The following is a 27,915-nucleotide window of genomic DNA, read 5'->3' on the forward strand; positions in this document are numbered from 1 at the left end:
TGGAACTTACGTTCTGGATTTTAAAACAAGACAGGTGATAAACAAGGTAAATAAGTAAAATACATGCATTTTGGAAAGCAATGATCTTCAAGAAAAAAAATAAAACAGGAAATGGGATGGGGACTGACATTTTAAACCGGCTAAGGAAAGCCTCAAGAGTCATGTGGATACCTAAGAAAATGGCACTCCAGCCTCAAAGCATAGGTTGTGAAAATGCCCAGGTTGACCATGCTCAACCAATTTCAATATTACAGGTAAGAATGAGTTGATATAGGTAACTGGACAAAATTGTGTGTGATTCTATGATTAGCTTTTTAAGATAAACAAAGAACAGCTTGACTGTTACTGCGAGGGACATGAGTGGCAAGAACAGAGTTCTGAACAGAGGAGACATGAGACATGCTTGCAAACATGCTAAATATTTTGGAATAGGACCCTTCCGTGTGTTACACTGTTGGAAGACAGAAGTTGGAGAAGGATAGAAGATGACAAACCAGTAGTAAAAAGTTACCACATTCTGTACTTTAAAGAGATATAGCTGAATTTTCATGTGAATGAGTAATAAAACAGTCAAGATAAATCTTAGTTTCTGGCCTAAAAGACAGAATGTCCATTCATTAGAATTGTGAGTACTTGTAAAAGTGAAACCCTTAGTGGTAATAACAGAAACTTAGTTTTGTACATTTTGAGTGTTTTTATACCTGGTGAGATTCTATATAAACTCTGCCAGCTTGTCCTCCTTTGAGGGCCTGAGAAGTCTCACTCCATCTGCATGATACTTCATCAGCTGCTTAATATCACAATTTATAGGGCCAACATCAGACTATTCATCATTAAAACATGGTCCCAAATGCCCTTAGGCCAAGACTACATCCTGTACTTGGGCAAGAAGCAGATGTGTACCAGAATGAGGGAGGAGGTGGAATAATGATTACTGACATTAAATACTGCAGTGTCCTGTGAAAATAAGAATGTTTTTTGGTAACATAAAATAATAATTTGTTAATACATACTTGGTATTTTCAAATTCCTTAATTTGCTCTTCCCACTTCCTAATACTCCCCAGAATTCAGGCCAATTTGTCAATGTCAGATAAAGTATCTAAAGCCTAGAAGAAGGTTGATCATAGAAAAATCAATTTTGTATTCATGTTCACTACAAACCTATTATATAGTTTACAGAATTACAGTTTTGCAGAAAATTGCTGTTTGCAACTTACTATTTTGTCAAAACATAAATTGAATTATAAAGGAATACAAGGTACAAATGCCAAAATTTAGAAAATTTTTCTCAAAATTAAGTTTTCTGAAGACATTATGCACATGAATAAAGCTGTATTTTCACATTTATTCATGCTTATCATTAGCATTGTTGTAAATCTTTCAAGCATAGTTACATGAAAAAATACTAAAATATTTCAAAAGAGAAGGTGGATAGAGGTAAAGGAAAAGTATAAAAGCAGACAGACAAAAAGGAAAGAAGGCTGCCCTCTAAGATCATAAATGAGGCAAAAATGCCCTCTTTTGCCACTTCCATTCAACATTGTACTGAATTCCTAGCCACAGCATTTAGAAAAATATTTAAAAATTTAAGCATCCAAATTGCATTCCACAAAAAAAATCTTCAAACCAATAAATTCAGCAAAGGAACAACATGCAAAAGTTAACACACAGAAATGTGTGTTAATACAACTAACAATGAAACGTTATGAAAACTATATTAGGAAGTTAATTTACAACAACATCAAAACAATACTTAATGGAAAAATGTTGTACATTAAAACAGTAAAATACTGGTGTAACAAATTTAACTAGGCAGAAATCAATGAAAAAAATCCCATATTTTTTCATTAAAGAAATATTAAAATGCCAATACTAACCAAGACAATTCTCAGATTCAATACGATCTCCATCAGAATTCTACTGGAATTGTTTTTCAGAAATAGAGAAAAGATCCTAAAATTATGTGGTATTTCAAAGAACCTGTAATACCCAAATCCATCTCAAGAAAGAAACAAAGCTGGAGGCCCACACTTCATAATTTCAAAAGATAGCAATGCCACAATGTTGAAAACAGTATTGTTTTCATATAAAGATAAATACACAGAGCAGTTGAACAAAATAAACAGCTCAGGAATAGACTTTCACAGATATGTTCAAATGATTGTCAAAAAAGGTGTATGTCTACGCGATGAGGAAAACATTGTTTACTCAACAAATAGTACTAAGGAAATTGATTCTCACAGGCAAAGAAATGAAGCTCTATCCTTATCTTAATCCATGTACAAAAAATTTTGTGGTCATTTCTCACTCTTTCTACACCACTAACTGTTACTCACCCACACCTACTTCACTATTAGCAGGTAATTTTACTACATAGACACAGGAGGAAGTAAATATCATAGTCCTTCCCCAAGTTTTCACACAGCATTGACACTTTCAAATAATCTTTCTGCCTGCTAAAGTACCCTCCTCTTCTTTTCAGGATTATATTCCCTGCCTCCTGATCTGTTCTCCACCTCTAACTCATGGATGTGGCTTTGTCATCCATTATCTTTTTTTTTTTAACCACATCTTCACTCATTGTCACACCAATTCCATCTACAAAAATGTTTTACCCATACAACTTAAGTACCTTTCATTTTATCCTATTTATTATTCCTCCTCCTACCCTCGGTCTTTTTTAAGCTCCCACTTATATTTGCATCCTCTTGCACATCTGGTATCTACTCTCCTCATACCACTGAAATTATTTATCTTTTCACCCATGGCACCCTAATTACAAACTATTAATAATAGACTCTCATCAACCTGTTCAAAAGATCAACTTTGGTGCATTAAAATCTCAAAGAGTTCATTTGATAAACTGTTCACAAATCAGGCAGCACTAAACTAGAAGGAATTCAGGCTGCACCTAAGCTTGAGAAGAAGGCCTTTTTAGGATGAGTGAAAAGGCAAAGCAAAGGAAATATGGACTAGCTAATACAGAGAAATAGACTTACTCAAATCTTGCCAGTAGAAAGTCCCTGATTTTTTTTAACTAACATTTTGTTGTAAACCTGTGACCAAAAGAGCTTAAGATTGTTTTTACAGACAATGATCACATACATTCAGTTGTATTTTGTTTTATATACATAGGAACTGAGCACTGGAACTGTCTGAACTTAATTTCTTCCCAAAACTAATTATTTTAACAGCTTAATTCACCTGTCTGAAGTACCTAATTATTTTAGGAACTTCAGAACTGTTATTTCCTTATCTTCCACACCACTCTGAGACACATCAGAGAAGCCCAACTCTTTCCCACTTTATTTTCAGTCTCTACCATGCTCTAAATGCATGTGTTCCCAAGAATCTATTCTCAACCTCTTTCTTGCCTGAGATATTCCTAAATTACATCATGGTTTCATATTTCATCTATTCCCCAATTGCTTTCCAATCTGTAATTCCAATTCCCTTCCTTATCCTGCAGTTTAGAATTTTCTTTTGGGCACAGGTATACAATCACAGATATCTAGTATAAACCTCTAGACAGGCCTTTATTTAGCAGGTATTATTTAGCATTCTCAAAGCAACTCTCACCTTCTTCCACACCTGCTTCTTTTCTTGCTTTCCCTAGCTCTGTAAGGGTAGTAAAATGCTTTCCAAGTACAGAAAATAAATATCCTGAGAGATACAACCAATATTTCTCTGTATCTTCCAGTCCAGTTGTTCAATATTTTTTGCAATCCTCTGTAATCTGATGTGTGTATAAACTACTTTTCCTGCATTAGAGCTCTTTTAGTAAGTCTTAATTCTTCACAGAAATTTATTGGAAATGACACTTAGTTGATCTGCCTCCAGTCTCTACTATTTGAAATTCATTCATAGCTGTGAAAATAATGTTTTTAAAATACAAAATAAATAAAATTATTCCATTTGTCTATTTTGTCTCTACACTCCTATTGTTTATCCAATACTTCCCAAAGTTCTTATCAGCCATCCAACGTTCTTCAAAATCAAAATACACTCAGTAATTTTTCAGATCCAAACTTCACAAGTTATAATACACCTTTAGCTTCTCTCACTTTGTCCTTTTTGTGCTATGCATACATCACACTGTTCTTTCCACACAGAGTAATTTAGTTTTTCTTCCAGAGACCCCTGGCTAAAATCCTCTACAAAGCATTGCAGAAAATTAAAACTTAAAATATATGACTCTATCCCTTCCCCTCCAACTGATTAATCATGTTCTGATCTCTCCATCTCTTTTTACCTACAGCCTTAGAAATTGAGATTGGAAGCCAGGTGTAGTGGCTCATGCTTGTACACTCAGGAGACAGAGTTCAGGAGGATGGTGGTCCTAGGGAAGCCCAGGAAAAGAAGAAACAAGACCCTATCACAACAAATAAGACAAGGGTGGTGTTACATGCATGTAATTCTAGCTAAACTGGAGGTGTAGGTAGGAGAATCTTGGTTCAAGGTAGCACCAGGCAAAAACACCAGACTGTATCTGAAAAACAACTGAAGGAAAAGAGGACTGAGGATGTGGCTTAAGTGGCAAAGTGCCTACCTAGCAAGCCTGACGAACCACTAACCTATCACACTGTATTAAGAACTAGCTCTCTAGAAAATGAAATTGGGTAATACAGTTTGCAAATTTCTTGCTCCAGAACTGCAAAAAATAGGAGAGTTGGATAAGGAGCAGAGAGGTTAAGCAATTGGCAAAAAAAATGACCAATACTTCTTGGAAAGAAAGGCCAAGCAAATTTGCAGAGATAGTGGTGGAGGAAATGTTTCACAATTTGTATAGCATTTCAGAATTTTACATTTTGCACAGCAATGTGGTTAGCACATTGTAAAATATCTGCCAGAATGATACAATTAAAAACTCACATAATCTGAAGCGTATCTTTTCAAAAGTATATTTTATTACATAATGACTCATACTTCTAATGAAATCAGTGTATCCTCTTAACTTACAGAGACCTAGAGAAGTCTTTAAGGAATAAGAAATCTGATTTACTGTCCTGATTATCTTAGTTTTCATTGCATATTTCAAAGATTTCATATTTGTCATACAAAAATACCTTAAATCTAAAATATTTATATTTTACATAAACAAAGATAATGTGCATCACTTATCTTAATATCCCAAACAAGAAACCAGTGTAGAAATAACTACAGTAAGTATTTCAATATTAAACATTAAAATGTTTTCAGCAGTACTATCACTTTTCAACAGTTTTGGTATACTAGAGACTCCCTACTTCTACTCCAGGTTTTGACATAGATGACTAATATTGTCTTTAGTGACAATACTATAAACTTGATATGTATTTAATTAAACCAATTTAATTAGACTTCAGGCACTTTGTTTTTCACTCTTCTCTCCCTCCCTCCCTCTCTCTCTCTCTCTCTCCTCTCATCACCTCTCCTTTCTCTCTCCATACCTCGACCTCCTTCTCTCCCTCCATAACCTGACTTATACTCTGCAAAATAGTTTACCATCCTTTCTAGAAGTCCAAACGTGTGAGGCTTCCCAATGTTAGATATGAACTTCTAAAACTATGAGTTAAATAAACTTTTCCCCGTTATGAGTTAATTGCCTTGGGTATTTCATTTTAGTAACATGAAGTTACTTTAGTAATATGGAAGCTGTATGCATCCCCTATTTTAAAAATGTAGTCCTACTGGTAGTTTAGCTTTCTCTACAAACTTACTGGCATATGCAATATAGTACTTGCTATACATTCTTGGTGTGATTGGAAATTAATAAACAAGTGAGCAAGAATTCTATGTTATGTGTTGAAAGCATCATCACTTTGTGAGTCATTGGTACATTTGACACCAAGATTCTAGGCTTAGGAGTCCCTCATTTCTTCCCCTAGAGATTTCTGTACTTGCTGCTTGCTTTTGCATTCAAACATGTTTGCTTATAAGATATATATAGTTAAAATTTGATTAATACCTTTACGCTACTTGTATAAATTTTTGTAATATGTCATTTTTTACCTCCTTATTAAATTTTTAGTGTCTGGAGGTCAGATACTTTGTTGTACAGACATGTAACAAACATTGTTTTATCCTAGAAGGTGTCCTTACAAACTGCAAAACCTGAATCCCGCTCCTCTGTTATATGGATGAAGTGATCATTTCTTTGACATCATATGTCACAGAACTTGAATGCAGGTTTTCGACTCTTATGCTCACTCACTAAACTGAGTAAATCTCTCTCCAAAGGCAAAATAATGAGTGAATAAAGTATAAACACCCTACATTTACACACATGCAGAAATTCAGTTCCTGTAGAAAAAAATTTGTTTAATATCTCCTGAGTGTTATCACTTGTGACTCTGTTAATAATTCTTGCTTAATTATGTATCAACTTACTTTCAAAGACATAACATCAGCTATTCTACCTCAATGTCAAAGCATCTTGCCAGTTTTTTATACGATAGTATTTCTTGAGGCTGACATGAAATATTGTACTTTAGAATTCTGTAATTTTAAGTCTACTTGCCTCCTTGTTAGCCTGGGAAAGTCTGCTCTGTATGTCAAGGACAAAATAAATAGTGCTGTTTCTGCTCAAAATATGTTATGCACTTATTCTTTGGTGCATCATTAAACTAATGAATCCACTAGTAAAATATTAAAGTCCTTTTCAGAAAGTCCACTTTCTTGAGTTATTATCAATATACAAAAACTGTACATGATTCTTGTATGCATCTCAATGAATTGGGGTATAAGTATGCACCTGTGAAACCATTGTAACAGTCAGTCCAAAAACACATTAATCATGTACCAAAGCTTCCACCTGATGACTGGTAATTATTATTCTTTTGTTTTGGTAAGATCAAGTAGCACAAGATGCACTCGTTCAGAAATTTCAGTATATTGTGCAGAATTGTTAATTGTAAGCACTATGCTATCTAATAGATTTCCAGAACACGTTTATGCTGCATCACTGAATTTTTGTGCCAATCAACCATTACCTCACCATTTTCTCCCAGACCTTGACATTATTCAGAACTTGGATGGACCTTGAAGACATTATACTAAGTAAAATATGCCAACCACAGGAATTCAAATACTGTATGATCTCACACATATGTGGAATATAAAACATGCAAACTCATAGAAGTAGATAACAGTGAGAAGAAGAAGAGCGACCAGAAGATGCATACATGCAAGCTCCCTGTGTCTTTCCATGTGAGACATGCAACTCTATGCTGCTTCAAGACACTGGCAGGAGGAAGATCATCACTAGTTGCAGCCCCTCTACCTTATACCTCTAGAACTCTGAACCAAAATTTTTAAATCTCTTCTTTATACTTTACCAGTCTCTGGTATTGTTATTATCAATAGAAAATATTTAATGAAAGAAAATCATTACCAACAGTGGAGTTGTTGCTATTGCCTACCTTGGGCAATCACCTAATTTTTGAAAGCTTACTACAAGTCCTGATGAAATGGAGGTGGATGAGAAGGTCTTAGGTTGCCATTTCAATGTCTTTATTGCTGGTTTTGCTCTTCAGCTATACTATTTGTGTCTATTAATGGTGTGAACATTTTAAAATTTGAGTGATTATAGCTGGGCTAGTGGTTAATACCTGTAAGAATAGTTACTCTGGTGGTGGATATCGGGAAGAATATGGTTCCATACCAGCCCAGGCAAAAAGTTCATGAGACCCTTTTCCAGCTGTTTGGGAAACATAAATAGGAGGAGTTATGGCCCAGGCCAACCTGCTCATAAATGCAAGACTTTATTTGCAAAATAGCTATTGGGGAGAAGGGTAGATGGGAATGTGTCTCAAGTGACAGACACTTTCCTGGGAAGCTCATGGTCCTGAGTTCAAAATCCAGAAATAGTTACTTAGACAGGTAGATAGAAAGATAGATAGATAAATTACAGATAAATGATAAATAGTTAATTAAATTTGAGTGATTTCTGTTTATTTCCTAGCCTATAACATTTAATTCAATATTGTTTGTGTGTCTGTATGTAGGCTTTTAAATAAATGGTTATATGTACATAAACATTAAGTAGCATTTAAAAAGCCATTTCAGGTGTATACTTGAATGGAGTCTTAAGTCCAGATATCTTGGGCGAGTGTTTTTTTGTTAACTATTTGTGATGATTATTCTTAATTGTCAACTTCATTGGATTGAGAAATGCCTAAGAGATTAGTAAAGAACACCGCTGTGTGTCTATGAGAGTGTTTCCACATACATTTGATGATGTGGGGGCTGACTTAGCAAATAGATTAAACCCTTGATGGATTCATATTCATTTTTAGGTGGTGGAATGTAGGACGAAGTAGGTTACTGGGATGATTCTTTAGAGACTATGTGTTGGTGTGGATCCTTCCTGTATTCGAGTTCTCTTCTCCCTATTCTTCATGATATGAGCTGCTCTGCCACACCATGATGTACTGAAGTCTCTGAAACTAATAGCAAAAATAAATAGCTCCTCCTTTTCCATTGTTTGCAGATGCCCTGAGTTCAATCCCTTGTTTTGGCAAAAGAAAAAAATTTTCAGTATTTCAGTTGCAGTAATGCAAAAGTAACTGATACAATATCATAATTTGTACTTATTACATATCCTCCTAGCAGATGAGCCAGATGGCTGAAGCTGGATGGAACAGCATGTGGTCCAACAGGACTAAAAAGCCAGGTCCTCTCAGATTCAACATACCTTACATTTGCACTCCAATTTAGCTGCTGTCTGGTAAGAAATTAAATTTTTCCTGCTGTCTTATAAGAAATTAAACTTTTAATGTAATAAAATGATAGAAGAAACTGCGGGTTAAACACTTTCCTTTGGTTTGTGATTTAAGCAAAATTACTTTCTTAAAAATTAAGCTTGTTGTTATTTTAAACAATTTTAATTGAACACATACACACATACCCCTTGAGAGTGAATCCAGCACTGGCTTTACACATGCCTCTCAAGTACTCTGCTACTGAGCTAATCCATAGTTCCAATGAACAATTTTAATTAAATATTATTTAAATATCAAAACAATGATTTAATTATGCTGTGCTTTGATTTTAATTATAATATACTTTGAGTTTTTTCTGTTGTTATTTGAATTTAAATGGATTGGTTTGTATTAGTGTCTTATAAAATTTCTGTTTTAACACTGTTAAAAAGACATTGTTTTCCAAAATGCACATAGTTGCCTAACTCACTGGGAATGATGAAGAATTTTAATTTCTTGAAAATACTTTTCTGAGGGTATTTCAATAAGTGTGTGAAAATTAATACAGGGGACAATAAAGACATTTATTATGTCTATTAGCTGAATGATTACATATTAAGTCAGCCTAGAATTGCATGTATTCTTCAAGACGAGTAATTTTTCCTAGTTGGAAATTATTCTGTAGACATTTGATGCTTTCTGTTTAATAGGGATCAGCACTTGCACAGCATTGATGCATTGTATGTCCCAATGCAAGGGTTTTTGTTACTGAGTCACAGGTTACTTGAGAAACCTTACAATAAAAGCTATTAATCTAATTAACAGTCTGGAAAACTTTTATTAGTGAAAATTAAAACTGATTCTGTAGAAAACTTTACAAGGCATTTGCATATGCAAAGTAGAAATAGGCCAAGAGCAATAAGACAAGAAGAAGAAATAAATGCAATACAGATAGGTAAAGAAAATGTCAAAATATACCTATTTACAGACAATATGATCCTGTACCTTAAAGACCCAAAAAACTCTACCCAAAAACTCCTAGACACCATCAACATCTATAGCAAGGTGGCAGGATACAAAATGAACTTACAAAAATCATTAGCTTTTCTATACACTAATAATGAATAGAATGAGAAAGAATATATGAAAATAATTCCATTTACAGTACCTTCAAAAAATCAAGTACCTAGGAATAAACTTAACAAAAGATTTGAATGACCCCTATAAGGATAAAACCCTGAAAAAAGAGATTGAGAAAGACTACAGAAGGTGGAAAGATCTCCCACGTTCATGGGTAGGTAGAATCAACATAGTAAAAATGCCTATACTACCAAAAGCAATCTGCGTGTTTAATAAAATTCCCATCCAAATCCCAATGACATTCACCTAAGAGATTAAAAAAATCTACCCTAAAATTCATGTTGAAACACAAGAGACCACGAATAGCAAAGGCAATACTCAGTAAAAAGAACTATGCTGAAATAGTTTCTGCTGGGTATTGAGGGGGTGAGGGGAAGAGGGAGGGGGTGGAGTGGGTGGTAAGGGAGGGGGTGGGGGCAGAGGGGAGAAATGACCCAAGCCTTGTATGCACATATGAATAATAAAAGGAAAAAAAAAAGAACTATGCTGGAGGAATCCCAATACTGACTTCAAACTATGTCACAAAGCAATAGCAGTAAAAACAGCATGGTACTGGCACAAAAACAGACATGAAAACCAGTGGAACAGAATAGAGGACCCAGATATGAACCCACACAACGGTACCTAACTTATTTTTGATAAAGCTGCTAAAAATATACAATAGAGAAAAGACAGTCTCATCAACAAATGTTGCTGGGAAAAGTGGTTATCTATCTGCAAGAAACTAAATCTAGAAACATGTCTATCACCCTGTACTATTATTAACTCAAAATGGATCAAAGACTTAAATATCAGACCCCAAACTCTAAAGCTGATACAGGAAAGAGTAGGAAATACTTTGGAAGTAATAGGTATAGGCAAGGACTTGCTCAATGAAACCCCAGCAGCTCAGCAACTAAGAGAAAGCATACACAAATGGGACCTTATAAAACTAAAAAGCTTCTGCTCAACAAAAGAAATGGGCTCTAAACTGAAGAGACCACCCACTGAGTGGGAGAAAATATTGGCCAGCTACACATCAGACAAAGGACTGATAACCAGAATATACAGGGAACTCAAAAAACTAAAGTCTCCTAAAATTAACGAACCAATGAAGAAATGGGGAAGTGAAGTAAATAGGATTTTCTAAAAACAAGACATTCAAATTGCCAAAAAACATGAAAAAATTCTCACCACCTCTAACCATAAAGGAAATGCAAATTAAAACTACACTACATTTCCATGTCACCCCTTTTAGAATAGCCATCATTAGAAACAACACAACCAACAGGTGTTGGCGAAGATGTGGAGAAAAAAGAAGCCATATATACTGCTGGTGGGAATGTAAACTAGTACAACCACTCTGGATAAATCTTGGAGGCTTCTTAAAAATCTAAACATAGACCTGCCATTTGATCCAGCCATACCACTCTTGGGGATATACCCAAAGGATTGGGACACAGGTTACTCCAGAAGTACATGTACACCCATGTTTATTGCATCACTATTCACAATAGCCAAGTTATGGAAATAGCCAAGATGCTCCACTACTGAAGAATGGATTAAGAAAATGTATTTATACACAACAGAATTTTACATAGCCATGAAGAAGAATGAAATCTTATCATTCGCAAGTAAATGGATGGAACCGGAGAACATCATCCTGAGAGAGATTATCCAGGCCCAGAAGACCAAAAATCATATGTTCTCCCTCATATGCGGACTTTAGATCAAGGGCAAACACAACAAGAGGATTGGACTTTGATCACATGATAAGGCGTGTGCACACAATGGAAGTATGAGGATAGGTAGGTAACCACCCCCCAAAAAAAGATAGCATTTGAAGTCTTCAATACAAAGGAACTAATGCAGAAACTTTAAAGCAACTGAGGCCAATAGGAGAATGGGACTAGGAACTAGAGAAAAGATTTGTTGAAGAGGAATCAATTTAGAAACTAACACATATGTACACGGAAGCAATACTAGTAATTTCCCTATATAGCTATCCTTACCTCAACTAGCAAAAACCTTATTAATGTTTATACTCCCTCTTCATCAAAATTAGAGATAAGGGCAAAACAGTTTCTGCCTAGAAGTGAGGGGGTAGGGGAGAGTGAGGGAGTGGGAGGAAAGAGTAGGGATGGGGGGAAGGGGAGGGAGTAATAACTAATCTTTATACGCATGTATGAATAAAGGGAAAAAAAGTAGAAATAGGCCATTAGGAATACGTTCAGACTTCATGTTTGACTATGGAGATTGGGAGGTTTTGATATATTAACTCCTCTTCCATTTAAGTAATTTAGTATTTGATTTATTTGATTAGACCATCACTTCTTTAATATCTGAGTTCGAAGAAAGGTTTGCTGCTGACTGTTTTAACTAAGGAGAGTGTATTGATAAGAGTTGCCCGAGGCACTCTCACTGTGAATTAATGCAATGTGTAGCATGGTTGTTGTTGATCCCCAGGAATATGTGCTCTCATAATGAATTGTGACACTCTGATAGTTTTGGATATGGGATGGTCTTTTTGAGTTGTCAAGTACAAGGGGGAGGTGCTTTGATAACACTATTTGGAATTCTTTCTAGGCTGATGTTGAAATATGTTGACTTTTAAGGTGAAGATGAAAAGGTGGATGTCTTTGCTTTTCTTGTTATCCCACTTTTTTGTTCCCTAATTCTCAATTGTCAATGAAATTTTCTTAAGCATACTGCAATGACTACTTTTCTAGACTTAAAGTACATTCATATTTTCATTTCTTGTCAAGTTACTTTCAAGGGTTAAAAAGCTGTTTATATTTCAGTTGATAAGTGGGAAAGTAGTTGTTAGAAACAATATTGTAATAACCCATTTGGCACATGTACATTATTTGAATTTATTGAAATTTAATGATTAAAATAATATTAAATGTATAAATGGTGACAGTATAACTTTAGAACATTTTACATTTACAATATTATCATTAATTTTTCACTGTATTTGAGATGTAAAAAATAAAATTATGTATCTTTATAGTGCTTAGCCAATTCTTTAATATTGCTTGTGACTAATATTGATTTGTCTTCACTGATCTTTTTCATTCTCTTCTGGGATACCTGTACACTAATTATTTTGCCTATATATTATATGTTTTTTTTTAAAAAGTATGTCCCAATTCTATATTATGTAGAAATGAATGTTCATTGTTTCTTAATTATAAAACTAAATATTCATAATTACGTTAACTATCATCTACTAATGTTTCAAATAATCACAAAAATCACATTTTACAGTGAATTCAAACATTTAGAAAAGGCCAAATTCAAGTAATTGCTATTCCCTTCAAGTTTAGCTCTGTTTATGATCTGTGATGAAACAAATAGCAGTTTATGGCCCAGTTGTGTTTTGACTCCAGGAATTCATGGATGATGTCATGAGACAAAGCTCTGAAAGCTCTTACCTAGAAATGGTTCTGTACCTAAGAAGTCAACTGCAGCTCCCTTTAGAACATATCAGGCTATGACATGGGACCTTTACAAATAAATATTTGAATAACTTCAAAGAGGAAATTACAGAAATTGAGAAGTGGATCATCAATAATGATGTTTAAATATTTTTTATTTCATAAGATTCATACCTCATATTTTCTCATGTCCCATGTGTGTGGGTAGGGAGACCTGATTGGGGATGATGTGGAATGAGAAAAGACACTACTGATGGGAAACGTGAGCTCCAGACTATTTCAGCATGTTTATTTAAATTGTAAGTACAAGGAAGTGAAAGCAGGCAAATCTTCATTCACTGAGGTGTGTCAGCAGTAAAGGTTTTCTTCAGGTCATCAGAGTGAGGGACGTCAGGAGGTCTCATGATGAGTTCATGAGTTGTTTATCTTCTTGCACCAGGGAAGAAGTATGAGGATGTAGTTAACTATTTTCTAGGGCTGAAGGTCAGTATAGAGCTCTGGAACTTTTGCAAGAGAGCTGTGCAAACTCTTGATTTTCTGAGGTAGGAACTAGGGACTGCATCAACAAGGCCCTCTGCCTGACTTTTAGACTCCAACAATATTTGAATGCCTTTGAAATTTTCCATTGATAAAAGATGCAAAAATTACAGACTGAACATAGTGGTATTCCCCATAATGCATGTGGGAAGATGAAGGTACAAGACTGGCCCTGGGCAAAAGCACAAAACCCTAGCTGAAAAATAACCTAAGAGGAGGTTAACTGAGAAATAAGCAAAAAGGGATGACATGGACTCAAGTGGAAGGAAGGAAGGGAGAGAGGGAGGAAACAAGAAAGAAGGGAACTACAAGGCAAGGAAGTAATTATTATGGATGTCTTTTTTTTGGAGTTGTTTGACATTTATATTTTTAAGCTACCACATTTCTAAATAACCCACACATATAGAAAATTTTCAGGTAAAATTCTTACTCTTTCTCAAGTCCCTGAGCCAGACAGTTACTCTACCCAGAGGCAAACCAGGTCCTTGGCTCTTGTACATACTTCCAGAAATGCATAGACATACACAGGCAATGCACAAACATAAACACATACCTGGTAGTCACTGCACTACTATCTTTAAATTTGTTTCTAATTTAAATTTTGAGGAGTATGCCATTAAATGATATGAGGACTTTCTCATATCTCGTTGTTGTTGTTCCATTGTGGTATATGTGTATGAACTCAATGTTCTAGCTCTGGCTAGACAGATATGCTAACAATTGAGTTACAAACTGTGTGTTTCCCTGCAGGTCTATATTGTAGCCAGTTCTTCTTAATGGGCATTTAGATTGTTTCCACCTTTTTCTTGTTAACAACAGAGCTGCAGTGAGAACCACTGACACATTTCAATAATTATACATCTGTAATCTGTTTTCTATGGGGCAAATTCTTAATAATGAAATTGTTAGGTCAAAGAGTGTGTGATGGCATGTAGAATTTTGTTAGATTTAGTCACATTAGGAAGGTACAGATACTTTTAATATTCTAGTCAGCATGTCCACATGCATACCTCTTTCCTTACAATCTTCCAACAGTATGTTATCAAACTTTATGGTGTTTGCCAACATAATGAGTATAAAGTAGTCAATCAATATAGTCCACCCCCATTTTTTCAACTACTTATTTTCACCTATTGCAAAGCCTACAACAAAATTGTCCTGTGTTTCCATCACATTGCTTTCCCTAGTGTGAAACTTTACATAATTATAATACAGGGTCAAAACTGGGAAATTGACATGGCACAAGTCAAAAGTTTCACTACAGATCCAACAGTGATTTCACCAGAATTACTCGTTTTCAGAAGGTGGCATATGTAGTATCTTTGAATCTTTGCTATTCTATCACATGCTAGATACTTAACAACCACTTCCATGTTCAGGATATGGCACTGTGCTACCTTGCTGGAAACTTTCTTAAGCCACTCCTTTGTAGTCTTTTCCTTCTCTTCCCCTCACTAAAACAGTCACCATGGCAGGGGAAGTTTGCTTTACCTCATATAGATTTAATTTGTACTTTTTGTTATAAGTGAAGTTGAGTGTCTTTAAGAATTACTCTTTCCATTTCTGTGAGCTGTCAGTTCCTTTACACATAATTTTTACACTGAATTGTTTTTCTCCTCATCTTGGGTCATTTTTTCCTTAGGAAAATAAGGTCCTTGTGATGTGAGTTTAAAATCCACCACCCACCATTTGACCATGTCTTTCAATAATTCAGGAGAGTGGCTTAGCGTTGTTGGTATTTATATCAAATTTTGGATGCACATTTTCCTTACATTTGAGTTGAGATTATTGATGTTTGTAGATGCCACAATAACTCTTGCAATAATGTTGTACAAGTTGTCACCTCCCTTGACTCAGTTCAAGTTTCTGCACAAGTTGTTTAGTACTGGAGTAGCAGAACTTGCTTCAGAACAGTGTCCAGGCATCTAAACTATTCAACACCTTGTATAAGGCCATTCATATATATGACAGTGCTGGAAAACCATCTGAGCCAATTGCCTGGTGTAAAGTGAATGGTGAATTCTTTATTGAATGTTTAATTCATGGTGTATCAAGTCAGAGTTTTAAAATTACCTTCCAAAGGTCACTGAAACAATGGGTCAAGAACAAAGCAAGTTATTAAAAAATACACAGCATACTTATATAAATATTTACAATAAATCTTTTCTACACAAAAACACAGGTTTAGGGTATGAGATTCCAAGCCTTAATAATTAAGTTAGGGGAAGGAAATAGGAAGTTGTTTAGAGGGTGCATGATGCAGAGATTCAGTGCTGCATCATAAAAACTTCTACAGATCTTTTTCAAAACACTGAGAATGTATTTAATACCTGAAAACATACACTAAAAATGGATAATACATGAACATACACTTAAAATGGTTAAGATTATACTGGGTTTAATGGCTCGTGTCTGCAATCTTACCACTCAAGACACCAAGATAGGAAGATTACAAATGGAGATAAAAGATTTATAATGCTACACTTAATTTTATATGTATTTTTACTCACCATAAATTGTTAAAAAGTACAAACTTACTTATAACTAGACTATAATCTAGAATGCTCCAGGTTTGTTTGGGTATGTATTCTAGGTGTGCTTCCATTTTCTTGCCATTTCAGTATTGCAATTCAGTGCAAAGAAGGTTGGTTGCTTTCAACTGGGCAGTTTTTCCTACTGTGAATCATGGGAGAATGAAATCATTTCCTCCTTCCTTATGGGCATTTTGTTACTGGTACTGTGCTGACAGTGTGGCCATATCCATTGCCTGGGCTGTCCCTGGTGATGCCTGTGTCTCTGACTGGATTTCATGATCCAGAGGGTACTAATACGAATGGCAAACAATATTGTTATCCCATATTTAGATGAAATTTTCATCAATATCTCGAATATATTTTGAGGATTTTAATTTTTTCAACAAAATATAAAAAAGATATATGATTTTCTAAGAAGATATTTTGGAAATATTTAAACCTCTTCTTAATCTTGTCATAGGAACTCTGAGTGGTAACCATGTATGTCATCATTGTTAAATTTTCCTCCTGTTCTCTTTCTGGATGGAACCAGTTTGGCCCTACCTGCAGACTATAGATGAGTGGATCATCCATGGGCACATGTGGGAGAGCACCAAGGTGATTATCATGTAGAGGTGAAGTTGTGCAGAGAGTGCAGGCAATGCTGGGTGCTGGCATCACTTATTTGATCTCTTGTCAAAAATAAATGTTTCATGTGTTACTGAGGAGCACTGTTCAAGAAACAGAGCTGTGTTCCCATGCAGGTATAACTTAAGCATATTCTGTGGCATCATTATATATGATGTCAGGTAGTAGCAAATTAAAAATATATCTGTCCAAGTTTTATGTCAGTTCATAGTTTTTTACAGTGAATTTTATTTTTGAATTAATGTATATACTGCTTCCCATATGCAATTTAGATGACATCAAATGATTTCAACTATTACCATTTTCAATTATCAATAAGATATGAAACTAGTACAAGATATATCTCTAATACATTTGTTTCTTATAAGAAGATAATTTTTAATCATCTTAACAAAATATTTAATAAAGCAATTAAAGAAAATCTTAGTTCATTTATGATAATTTCTCTTTAGTTAATTGATTCTGAACAGAATCATACAAAACTGCAGTGGACCTCTCTTTTTTTTTTTACTCAATTTTCAGTTATGCAGCTTGTTGAGACGTGTTCTTTCTGCTAATAGTATAGAAATGTACAGGAAAGGGAAGTTTTAAGGCCTTACAACCTGGAAAAATAAGATATGCTTACTGGATGGACTGGCTTTCTTGCAACTAGATCTTATGTCTCTTGAAGTGTCATGTTTCATCAGTCTCATGTAAGAATTTTCGTGAAAATGGAATTCTCACTATTCTTTTAAAGTGATATGTGACAATCATGTTATTGTTAAAATCCATCCAGTAATTAAACTGTGAGTAGCTCAGTGGTGGAGAATGTGTTTTTGCATGGATAAGGCCCTGTGTCCAATCTCCACCACCAAATAGGAATAAAAAGAATCCACATGAGGGCATAAAGTTAGATAACCTTCACAGAATGATAGTCTAAAGAAAAAATTAATCATGTCATTTAATTCCAGTTCAGGAAATAATTTCCACTTATATTTTCCTATCCCACTCAAATTATTTATTCATGATGCTTTTCTAGGTTAAATTGGGTCAGATCAAAATTGCTCTGTTTTACCTAAAACTTGCTTTACCTTACTAATTATTGATATCATCATGTTTTGTAATGTCTCTAGCCTAAGCTAGAAATATGTATTCTGTTTTTACAGGGAAGACAAAGTTTAAAATTCTTTTGAATCTTCATAGAAACAAAAATGTTTCTATGAAGACAAAGTTTAAAATTCTTTTGAATCTTCATAGAAACAAAAATGTTCCAGTAAATTGCAGAGTGCACCTTACACTGTATGGTGTATCAGAAAATAAAGAAAAAGGAGTGACAAGGCTAGTGCAACTTCTGGCTGTGACCCTCACCCCTCCAGTAGGCAGCACACTGTGGCGTCTTCCTTAAGACTGTCCTGAAACAGGTCAGTATGGCCAAAAAGTGGTGACAGCTGCCTAAGAATCTGAGGCATGAGAGAGCAACATATGCCAAGCACCAGCCAGAGGTAACTTTTTCCTTTCATACATGTCTCATTCAACCCTTGGATTTACAGCAACAATTTATTCTTTTTATACTGAGATATCTAATTATTTTGTAACTTAAAGATGATGAACACATTTTATTTTAATGAAATTACACTATGATTGAATGAGTAATCATTCTTCTGTTTATTGATGAAACCACTGTCTTCATTGCAAGCCTTTAGCAGTGTGTTTGGCAAAGCAGTGATAAGTCCCACATGCTTTTTTGTCACTCAGTTACTTAGGACTTGTCCTTACAAAATGCTGTGGCATTTCTTAATGGGTGCACTTTTTACCTCTTGAGGATAGTGGACGCTGATAGTTAATATTAATTACCATGCATACTTTAAATAATATTGTATCCTTTTTGGAATACTTCCATTTAAAGTGAATAAGAAACTGTGGTGAGTTTTCCATGGCCAGTTTGGGCAGTGTTTCTTCCAGTGAAATTTGATCTTAGAAGTCTTATCATAGAATTACATAGTATGGTAGTAACATAACTTTCCAGTGTTCTGCTTTAGGTATCTTGTAACTTGTATTTATCTATAATCTTTGCAGTTAACAGAGTATATATAGAGCATAGATAGTACTTCATAAATCAAATACCAAACTATTAAGATAAAATTGCTTACTATTTGTTGACATATAAGTTCAAAACTCATATTTCATATGATACATATATGTGTTTTATAGGCAGACAGAAAATGCTTACACACACTCTTCTTTAACATGGAGAAGACTCCACTCCTCAGGTGCTTACTGAGTCAAAGACAGTCAGAAAGAACCTGATAAAGATTCAGTTCACTGCTGAAAAGTGTCTTGATCTGGATGATGTACATCACCCACTACTAGCTATTAACCACACAAGGTGATACACACTGTAGGATTTTCAGCAATTAAAATGAAACATTTGTACAATGTTTAGTTAAGCTATTTATTTCTGCCAGGTAGGGCTTTCCAGCGCTAAATACAGAAAACTACACATTATAAAACTAAATAAAAGGAAATGCTATGTTCACATATTTCAGATGCATAATTTTCCCTCCTCCTGGTTTGTAAAAGTTTACAGGCTTGGTATGTGCCCAAAGACTCCTTGAAGGACTGTTGTTCAGTCAGAATATGCTTCTAAATGTCAGTGTAGGCACAAGACACAACACTGACTCAGAGTGTGCCTCTGGGCTTAGGATGTTTTTTACCTTTTAGCTGCAGTGGAATAAACTGTTAATGCCCCATACTTCCACATTGTCTGATGGCCAGCATTAACTGTGTTCATGGTAATGGAAGGACCAACTCAAGTGTCTGTCCCTAAAGGCATCAGCAACTCTGAAATGATGTTTTATGAAGAAAGGTTTCCTCTTTCTGTAATAATGAATAATTTTCAGACTAAAGGTCAAAATGGGACACTGGTAGAGCACCTTCCTAGCCAGCTTGAGGCCCTGAGTTCCAACCACAGAGTTTGTTTCCTTGCTGTGAATTTGCCAAAAAACAAAAGGAGAACTCTGGTGTTTTGGTTTAAGAAAACTCTGTTTATAGCAGTTTATATAATGAAAAGAAGACTCACACTTTTATCTTAAAGTTTTCATTTAGAGCTGAGTGACATTCATGAGAAGTTTCCAGGTTGTGACATATGAATAGACAGATTATCAGAATCTGTGGCTTGCCAAGCATTTGAATTAACTCTGACATATTGCCTCTATCCTCATATTGATAATCTGTGGAAATCATACATTGCTGTGGGAATCACATGCAAACTTTAAAAAAATTCTACCTATAAAAAGGAATAATTTCGTTTTACAAGTCATCAGTAGTCAATTTAGGAACAGTTTGGAGTCAGGATACTGGGGATTAAACTTAGAACTTTCTGAAGAGTCATTTTAAACTTCTGTATTTCAAGAAAATTTTGATTAGAATAGTTAATAAATGTGTATTAAAAACTATGTTTTAAGAAGATTGATTAATCATCAATGTTTTCTTTAAAAGTGTTGTGAAATTTAATCCTTTGAGAATCTATCCCAAAGAAGTTTTTTTCTAAAAATGCCCAGCTAAGAGAAAGAATGGACAAATGGAACTTCATAAAATTAAAAAGCTTCTGCACAATAAAAGAAGTCTCTAAACTAAAGAGACCACCCACAGATATTTGCTGTCTATTCATCAGGCAAAGGACTGATAACCAGAATATACAGGGGAACTAGGAAACTAAACTCTCCCAAAATCAATGAACCAATTAAGAAATGGGAAACTGAACTAAATAGAACTTTTTCAAGAGAAGAAATTCAAATGGAAAAAAAACATGAAAAAATGCTCACCATCTCTAGCCACAAAGGAAATATAAATCAAAACCACACTAAGATTCCACCTCAAGACTGTTAGAGTACCAATCATCAAAAACACTACCAAAAATAAGTGTTGAAGAGGATGTGGGGAAAAAGGAGCTCTGGTACAATGCTGGTGGGAATGCAAGCTGGTGCAACCTGTCTTGAAAAAAATTTAGAGTCTTCTTAAAAATCTAAACATAGATCTTCCATATGATCCAGCAATCCCACTCCTGGGGATATACCCAAAGCAATGCGACACATGTTACTCCAAAGGCACCTGCACACCCATGTTTATTGTAGTGCTACTCACAATAGCCAAGTTATGGAAAAAACCAAGATGCCCCACTACTGACGAATAGATCAATAAAATGTGGTACTTGTACGCAATGGAATTTTACTCAGCCATGAAGAAAAATGAAACATTATCATTTGCATGTAAATGGATGGATCTGGAGAACATCATTCTGAGCGAGTTTAGCCAGGCACAGAAGACCAAAAATCGTATGTTCTCCCTCATATACGGTCTTTAGATCTAGGGTAAATACACTAATGTTGTAGGACTTGGGTTACATGACAAGAGGAGAACGTATACAGGAGGTATGGGGTTAGACAGAAAACCCAAAACATGATAGCATTTGATGTCCCTACTCCAGAGGAATTAATACAAAACCTTAAAGAAACAGACGTCAACATGAGAAGGGGATCAGGAACCAGTGTAAAGGTAGTGGAAACCACCTGGGTTGTAAAACATTTGTACATGAAAGTGATGATAGGAGTCTCTCTATATAGCTGTCCCTATCTCAGCTTGCAAAAGGGTTATGTCTTATTGCTTATTTCTACTCTTCAATGGAACTGCATAAAAGTGTAAAACAGGGGGCAGGGAGGTGGTGAGATGGTGGGGGCAGGAGCAGAAGGGAGAAATGACCCATACAATGTATGCACATGTGAACAAATATTTCACAAAAAAATTGCTGTCAGAAGAAATCCATTACATTGCTTGGTAATAGATAACTGTCCCCTTAAACTATGGCATATCCTTATCTACAAGTGACCTTCGTAAATTTCATAGGAATTACATTGACACAGATTTATAATTACATAAAATGTCTTTATAACTTGAAAGCCAAAATGTGGTTGGGGGGGTGTTGGTCAAGTGGGGTACCTACCAATGTAGTACCAGTACTACAAAAAAAGCAGTATATATAACATTGTACATTTTTTCATGCATAGACTAAAACAACTGGAATTAAATGTTCCAAATATACCAGTTGAAATTCTATATGTATGGTAGGATTTGATTTTTTTGTTTGTTTCATTTTTTCACCTTGCTCAATTTTCTATAATGTTATATTATGATATATTATTTCTGTCTGGTTATTAAAGAGCAATATACACTACTTTTATTATTGAAAAAATTTATTATTAGAAAAGTCTTTATTGAAAATGTCTGTAATATTTCTAATGTTAGTAAGTGTTCAAGTTAAACATAACAATGCCCATACCTGTCACTGGCCAAGAACTCCATGTCATAGATTAAAATACTTTTTGTTTCTTATATTCTGTCTATTCACGTTGATAGAGTACTTGCAAGCCATGAGAACCTTTTACTTAATGGAAGGTGGAGATGTAATGTATGACTTCTGCACAGCAATTTTTGAGAAATAAGAGGAAAGGAAACTTTTCAGAATATGTCTTTTCTAAATGTCCAATTCCAAGAAGCTGTGGGACAGCAATATTATGAAGAGAGCTCACATTAACATGTGGAAGGCCCCTTTGATTTTAAGTAGCATAAAATAGGGACTGTAGTGATGGCTCACTGCTGTAATCCCACCTATTTTGAGTCAGATTTAGGAGGATTGACATTCAAGTGAATAAAAACATTACTCTCTCAAATAACAAGTCATGTATTGTGATACAGGTCTGTAATCTCAGCTATACAGGAGGCAGACATAGGAGGATCATGGTCCATGGCTAGCCTAGGCAAAAGCACAAGGCACTCTCTAAAATATAACTAAAGCACAAACGACTGGGGCCATGGGCCAGGTGGTTGTGTAAGGCCCAAATTTCAAACCCCAGTACTGCAAAAAAAGGAAAAAAATATGTATAATGTAAGCCACATGCCACAAAGTGACCTATGAATTTTTCATTTATTATCTTATTTGATCTTCATATTAGCCATATGAATTTCACTAATTACTTTTAAATTAGAAAAGCAAAGTGAGACATGGTGTTATGCACCAGCTCCTAACTCCTTAGGAGACTGAAACTGGCCACTGAAGAATGGGAGCTAGTCCTTTTGGGTATTCTATAGCGCTAGTTCATGCATGTATCACACAGAGTTAGTGTAGTTCCCTCTCCCTACTGAGCTTATTTCTGAGTCCAGCACCTTTCCCCATACATAGACAGCAATCATTTTAATGATGAGGCTTTTCTGTGACTGTGTTAGGTGAGATTATGCGTGTCTGTGTCCAAACACGGTTACAAACCCCATATTCTGCCTCTGACTGTGGTCTTCAGGTGGACATTATGAAAGAAGCAATCATAAAGGTTGAAAATTTGGCTCTCATGTTTGTGGAAGGCTGTCAGGCAGGCCCATGGTCTTGGCAGTAGGTATGTTTTGTGATTTTCTATGTCAGATCAATTCAGTGTACTTTCTAATGGGCTTCTTTCAAGGAATCCTTTCTTCATCTTGGCAAGGTATCTCATACCTCTGTAAATAAAAATTTAAAAATTGAATTGTTTTGTCAGTATTGAGATTTGAACTCAAGGCCTAATATTTCTTATGCATGTTTTCTTCCAGTTGAGCCACTCTGCCAACCCTAAAATTTTGAATTCTGGCCACAATGCTAGAAAACACTCTAAAGTGGCATTTTTTATCAACACTAAGATACCATGTATTTTACTTTTACACTGTTCACATGTGTCACATTGTAAAGCAAATGCCCTAAAGTCAGTGGACAATTGAGGACCCAGGACACCTTCTTCCCACCAAGTAGGCCCATCCTCTAGAGTTTTTATTGTTCTTTGTGTTAAGGGGGTTGGTTCTAGAGCCTTATGCATAGGTACATACTGTACCACTACACTTACAGCTCAGCCATCCCCCACGATTAACTTGAACATACATCTCAATACTTATGTAGTCCCTATCTTGTTTATTAATGCAAACATAATTCTGCTTTTTTTTCCCTGAAACACATAAGTACATCTGATTGACTGTCTTTTTTATGACAGAAGCTTGTAGCTATGTATGTCAGGAAATGTGAAAATTCACCATGGTGTTGGTGTCATTCAAAATATTTACCTGTGGTTATTCTCTGATACAAGAAATTAGGATAGTAGGAAAAATTCGTAGTTACATGGAAGAAAATAGAAGCTTCCATACTTTATTCTTGCCCTCACAAAGTGTGCAAAAGTATTTTTCTTCTCACATCACTGTGAGGTAAAGAAAAATATCACTACTGTATATGCTTTGCTAAAACTTGAGCTACTTGAATTTCTTCCAATAAATCAAGAACAAACAACAGGAAGTGGACTTAGGAAGCAAGTCAGCCATTATAACTCACAGAATGATCATGATTCAAACTTTGGGCAGGAAAGTGAAAAATTGAAGAAAGTGGCATTTGCTTAAATACCCACTGATTGTTTGCTGATATTAAATAATTATTAAATATTAGTAGGCAAGTGGTATTATGGCTATATTTAAAAAAATCTTTAAGGTAAATAATTACTTATGGGTGTACTTGCTCAATGTCAGTAATTGCATGTACTTAGGAGGCAGAAATTGGAAGGATCAGAGTGCAAGGTCAGCCAGGAAAAAATTTAAGTGAGACCATCATCTCAATCAACAGCTAAGATTTGTTGGCACACAACTGTAATTCCAGCTACACAAGAGGCATAGATATGGGTCATAAGCGTCATTGTTTGAGGCTTACCCCAAGCAAAAGTGCTAGAGTCTACCTGAAAAACAGCTAAAGCAAAAAAGTTCTGGAGATGTGGCTCAACTAGTAGAGCCCCCTTCCTACCATGTGGGAGGCCTTAAGTTCAAACCACACTACCATACTTCCCTCTAAAAAAGAATATACCCTCAAATATTTAAAGAAAATGCTTTGCTGTTTCCAATTTGCTTCTAAGTACTTTGGTGGGACTCATGAGGTGTAAATAGGGCTGCCTCCAAGTACGTATCTGCTAATAGTGAGTAGTGGACACACAGAAGCATGTTGTGAAGTCTTCTTTATGTATGTTGGGTATTTCCCATTTAAAAAAATCTCTTTTTAATAATTTCAAATTTTATTTTTTATGTCCTTAGTGTGTTCTTATTTCATGCAGCATATATGCTTATAAAAATTAAAACAGAAATTATGAATGCAAAGGGAGTATCGCCAGTCATCCTGGCTCCAGAACTAAAGACTACCTGGGAAAAGTAGGGTTTATATTCTAATGATTCTTTTCTTCCCACACTTTGAAAAGTGTATCTGAAAGTAGGGTATGATGTAGTCCCTACTAATCTTTACATGTTAGTTTAATTATAACTAAAATGCATTTGAAATTACTCTGAAATATATTTTGCAGCCTATTAGCTCCTATGTACCATAGTGTAAACTGAAATTTATTTTTTTACTACTATGTAATCTGTAAAGAAAATCTAGTTTAATTTTTAAAACAGTCACAAGTTTCTTGTAACCATTTTAAAAAGCACACTCTCTAGAGGATCTTCTCCCCATTATGATGTCATCATGTTATAAGATCACAAAGTTTCTGTTTTCTTGTATTTAATTTTGTATGTCATTGCTCTGTCACCGATGGCATGAAGAATTTGATTTTCTCACCCTTTCAAGACTGGAAAGTCCATTATCAGTTGTGACATGCTTTGAGTTATTTTAGCAGAATGACAGTCTGGAGAGTGAATTTCCAATGTTGCTTAAAAAGACTGAAAATATTCCTTCCAATGTGCCATTTTCTCATGCTAGTGGCTTCCTAAACCTTCAGTGCAGCAGATGGGAGAGTTTATTTGTCACTCTTGACCTCATGTGTAACCATTGAAACTATTCCTTTCTAAAAGTCAGAGAGGGGACTAGCAATGTAAAACTCCAAGGCTCCCACTCATCACAAGCAAATTTTGATCTAATGGTTGAGAATTCAATATATATGGTAGAAAAGAGAGGCTGGTAGGTGAGTCTTGGGAGAAGAAAAAGTTGTTAGTCTGTGGAAACAAGAACCATGTAGCAAAGTAGTGTCTCTATAAACAAGAAGCCATCATTGCAATTTTATTGTTTTCTCACTGTATAACAGGACAGTAAGTTTTAAATTTCCACTCAGTCTTCAACTCATAATTTGAATTCATTGGTGTCCATATTCAGGGTGTTAGCATATGGATGCCTTATTACACAAACTTTAGCATTCAAACAAAGTGTTGATAGTTATGGGAAAGAATGTTAATAGTGTTTTGCTATATATCAGAATGCTACAAAGTTCCTCATATTTACATGAGAGGATATATCAGTATTGAGAAAACTGGATTGTGAAAGATTTGGATAATGGACCAAAAAATCATTCACTAAAAATGCTGATTGTATACACACATATACTTCCAGATATATGGCAATTCTTCTAAAAATCTCTAATTATACATTTCTATTATGATGCCAAAGAATCTCATGTTCACTTTGTTTAATTTGCTGCCTTAATATTAATTCTTTGAAATAATGAGGTTGAAAATTAAATTAGCTAGAACTAATAGAGGCTGTTCGGTTAAAAGCTTTCTTGTAACTGTGAACTGGAGAAAATAAAGAATTTACTCTGTTCTGAGTAAGCTCCTTAATTAGCCAAGAATGAAAAACGAATGTAAAATCAATTTACAGATTTAAGAGTGCCAATATTAAGGGTAAGCAACTAGAAACTAGCAAGGGTCTCTTTGGAGATGCAATAAATTAGATCTGTATTTCATGAGCTTTTGTGAGCAAATTTTATGTAGCCATGAAATTGGGAGTACTTTTGCTGATTTCTGAAAACAATGTTTAATTCATTTTTTCTCAGTACTTCCAATTGCTTTCATGGAATTACATATATACCCTCTAGTGCTTTAATTTCATACCTGAAATTTCTTTCCCAAATTCAAAAAGGGAAATCAGCAGTGTCAAAAAGAATATAACTTCTTTCAGTTTATCAAAAGGAAGGGAAAAAGCAGAGACAGTGAAAGAAGAAGAGAAAGCAATGTCAATTTGTTCACCCTAAGGAATGGAAAAAGAAATGTGAAGCAGAAGTAAGAATTTCACATAGAAACACATAGTAAAGATTAACAAAAAATGTATTTAATTATTCCATCTTCTGTATAATGTTGAATTCTAAAGCAGGAAATTATTTTGTACAAGTGTCCAAAGTATTGCCTTTTCCTGATTTGTAATAAATATCATCTTCCAATAAATGTTCCTTTCTACAGGTCATTCCATTCGTTCTATGTCTTTTGGAAAACTTTTGTCTTGTAAATGAACTTTATTGAGCTATAACTTACAAATAGTGAACTGCATTCATATAAACTATGTAGTTGTTGAATTTGACAGATGTATGCACCTAGAGACTTCTGATACAAGTGAAGATATAGAATGTTCTTCAGAACTGTAGAACAGTCTCTTCCTCTGCTCCGGGCCCCAAGCAAATACTGACAAACATTATAAACTAGATAGCAAGATTTACAATTTTATGTAAATAGAAATATGCATATGTATTTTTTTGTAACTGACTTCTTTCACTCAGCATAATATATATGAGAGTCACCCATGGTACTTTTATCAATAAATAACTCCTTTTCATCATAGAGTAGTATACTGTTGTGTGGATTTATCACAATTTTATCCATTAGTCTGTTTATAAATATTTGGATAGCTTCTAACTTTGTTCAATATGAATAATGTAGGTATTCATACAATCAGTGTTTGGACATAGGGTTCTTTCCTTTTAGATGGAACGGATTTGTTTTGTCATATGGTAATTACATTTCTAATTATATAAGAATCTGCCAAACAGTTTCGCAAAGTGGTGGCACCATTTCATAGATTTTGCTTTTGCCTTACGTCTGTCATCCATTTTATGTTAATTTTTGTAAATGATATGAAATCGTGATTGTTCACTTTTTATACAGGAACCCTGTTGTTCTAGCACAATTTGTT

At 34.8% G+C, this 27,915-nt stretch overlaps 2 pseudogenes; both read left to right on the plus strand.

Moving 5' to 3' along the window:
* Positions 1-116: 116 nt before the first annotated feature.
* On the plus strand, positions 117-18,756 carry LOC109702688 (gamma-tubulin complex component 5-like; annotated as a pseudogene).
* A 409-nt stretch (positions 18,757-19,165) lies between these two features.
* On the plus strand, positions 19,166-22,509 carry LOC141410439 (gamma-tubulin complex component 5-like; annotated as a pseudogene).
* The last annotated feature ends 5,406 nt before the right edge of the window (positions 22,510-27,915 follow it).

Source organism: Castor canadensis, chromosome 18 (genome assembly GCF_047511655.1).
Source record: "Castor canadensis chromosome 18, mCasCan1.hap1v2, whole genome shotgun sequence".
Classification (NCBI taxonomy): Eukaryota; Metazoa; Chordata; class Mammalia; order Rodentia; family Castoridae; genus Castor; species Castor canadensis.